The sequence below is a fragment of the Antedon mediterranea genome, chromosome 6, assembly GCF_964355755.1.
Source record: "Antedon mediterranea chromosome 6, ecAntMedi1.1, whole genome shotgun sequence".
NCBI classification, from domain to species: Eukaryota; Metazoa; Echinodermata; class Crinoidea; order Comatulida; family Antedonidae; genus Antedon; species Antedon mediterranea.
In genome coordinates this window covers 30496277-30499800 of record NC_092675.1, presented here as the reverse complement: position 1 = coordinate 30499800, position 3524 = coordinate 30496277, and positions in this window count along the sequence as shown.

The following is a 3524-nucleotide window of genomic DNA, read 5'->3' as shown; positions in this document are numbered from 1 at the left end:
AATTTGAAAGATTGAAATAGCTTTTAATTTTTGTATTCCTCCATTGTCAACATTTAGAAATTTTTTATTAACGCGTACCGCCTTCCACAAAAAAAAAATCACAGCACAACTAGCAATGTATCTGTATCTCTTTGCAAACAGTTTGCCATAAAATTAAGAAATAGTGAAATAATCATGTGAATTTTACATATTATATATTTGATTATAAATTTTTTTCAATTTTATGAAATATATAATTATTTATTTCTAATTTGTTTCTAAATTACTCAGCTATGCTGTAACAATGCACGTTAATTGCATATTCGATGAGAATAGAAAGTTCGTATACAAAATTGACCTATTTATCTTGTATTGTTAATTATTCTCAGTAAAGTAACACAATAATTGTACGTAACAGGTGAAATTCTTGATCTTACTATCTGGTGCCCAAATCCAATGGTTAACATTGATGATTACACAGTGTCAACATTTGGAGGTTACACCGATGAACCAGATAGAACTCGAAATATAACACTTGGAAGAGAAAGCGACACAGGCACTGGGCTACAAGGAAGACCTGTAACAGGGAATGATGATAATGTTGATGGTGATGGTTATCAATATCAAGAAAGAAGCACGCTTGTTCCTTCAGATACAATGTTCCCTGCAGGATCAATGATATTATTATCAGATAGAGATGGACGTACTGCCGTGGTTGTCGATGTCAATGGTGGTTCAGGCCCTCAAAAGGTCGGTGCTTTCTTTGCAAATGCTACAAAGGACAATACATCTCAACATATACCCTTCATAATTTTGCCTAAAAATGGTGAGTCGTCTAATTTTCAATACAGCTTATCAAACTATCTAATTCCCGTAAGAAATGTTTTCTATGTCATTACTAATGTCATTTAATGCAACATCCTATTAATATTGACGGGAGAAATTATATACATTTATATTAAAAAAGGATTATGTAACGTAGAATATTTCAATTGTACACTTTTTTCATAACATCTATCATATACATTATTAGACCAAGTTTAATCATTTATTTTCTTCTTTCTTTTTCAATTATAACAATACAACTAGTATTCATTTCATCAAAACAAATATTATTTATCAGGTAAAAGGAAGCAAATCATTTATATTAAAAAAGAAATGCAAGCCCGGTGGAGTCGAAGATTTAAGACTTTGCTCTTATTGACACTTTGTGTACATATTATATTAATGTACACAAAGTGTCAATAAGAGCAAAAAACAAAACACAAATAGACATACAAGACACACACACACACGCTCCCGGAAAGCAATCAAATTTAAATTGTAACAATTTGATAATTAGGCCTAGATAATTTACATTATACTTTAAAGAGGACATTTTTTTTTAAAAGCTGACGTCACTCCATACCGACGATCTATTACCGTTAGTATTGGTGATCACGTGACTTTACAAGTCAGTACCACAATCAGTGCATCAGAATTGCAATGGAAATTAAACAACGTTGATATACCAGAAGGCAATGGTAAAGATACATTGACTATTAATAATATCAGAACAAGTGATGCTGGAATATATGAATGTTACAAAGACAGAAACGGAAAACATGCAATGATGAGATTGATTGTCAGAGGTGAGTTGTTAACAATTATTTTGTTTTTGCTTTCCTTACTACTATAACTTGTTCGACTCTGTGTAAACACAACTCAATCTATTGCCTTTTACTCATCGTTAAGAATATGCCTAAAAAATTAATTATTCATTATTAATTGTAATTAACTATTTAGTAATCATAATATAACTTTTACCTGAAACTCAAAATAAAAAAAAAATACAGAAAAAAATCTTATCAATTTATTATTTGATGCTAGTCTTTCGTTAATGATGTTTTCTGCTATCTTAATAATAAAAAAAGGTTGCCCTACAAGGAAATATGGATCAACTTGTGATAATAATTGTCCAGTTTGCTATAACGGAGGAATTTGTGATCACGTGACTGGGTTATGTATATGTCCAGCAGGATTTAAAGACGATACTTGTTCACAAGGTAGATTAAAAGCATTGCCATATTAATTTAAAAACGGGTTAAAGTGATAGCGACATAGGCGACTGGGGGGGGGGGGGGGAGAGGAACAGACTATGATGACAAAAAAAAGAAGAAAAAACTCAATATATACTCAATTTGTAATGACTTGGTCCGTGATGGTACTACCATACCTTGCTAGCTAAGCTAGTACGCCTAACGATAACTAAGTTGAGTTGGCGTTTCTTTTTTCTTGGAATAACAGGTATTACATTCAGATAATAAACCCAAAACTGAAGATAACCTGTGATTTGCTTGGTAGGAATAACTACCAAAATAACCCCAGGTTGAACAAGAGTGTGAACCTATCGGTTATCTCGTTCATGTAAAATATTAATATACTTCAAATCGAGTCCAGTGGTCGAGTGGTTAGGATATAGAGACACTGGGAGCTACATGAATAATATTTGCTTCAGTTTTGAAGGCACTCTTCGACCACAGACTTAAATATGGAGGTACTACAATGTACACATCCAACTCGAACCTAGTGCATCTTTTGGAAAGAGTAGGTGGTTACCCCAGTGTTATAACTTATTTCAACCCGTGTCGTTTATTACTGTGTTTGGCTACAACCCTCACTATAGATCCCGTAATTATAAAGATAAATATTTTGGCACATATAACGTTTCATACATATAATATAATACTCGTATTTCAGACAAGAAACTCAAAAAATTCGACTGGTGGACTAACATAAAAAAGATAATTACAGACTTGGGGCAAATCTACTCTCATTAGGCAATCAATTTTGAGGTAGTCAGCTTGACAGCCGCACATGCCCAACTATAAAAGCCGTTGGTTTACTTTGTACTAAAATAAAAAAAACCAATAATATTTATCTATAATAAAAAGACAAACTGTGGTTTGTAAAATACAAATCATGGTTTGTATGACAGAATAGGTACTGTAGTGTGTTGGACGGCGCTCCGTAATTTTGTCTGAACATTTTCGGTTACTGAACTAAATACTAGATATGTATAACTTAAAATTCAGTTGCAACATGACATATGACATATATAACATCTTTAACATTTCAAAACTTTTTAGGATGTGGTAACAATAATTGGGGTCGACTATGCGGTATTAAGTGCTCGGGTAGAGAAGGATCAACATGCTCAGGAACCATGTTATGTCCTCCAGATCCTGTTGGATGCGATTGTATTGCAGGTTTCCATGGCGATACATGCGAAGAAGGTTTGTAAATAAATAAATTATTAATATTATGCTTAAGTAAATCATAAACGACAGTTTCAAACTATTGTCTCTCTGCAATGTAAGTTTTTAATTTATATGTTGGCTAAATGTAATTGTTTTCGCATTGGTCTCCCACGAACAGTTAACACTGAGAAACAAAATTGAGAAAAGGGTAAGATGGAAACCAATTAATGTAAATTGGGAAATATTACTAATATCCACTAAATCTAAACTATTATGTTATTATTGGATTTCTTTTGTGATCTCATT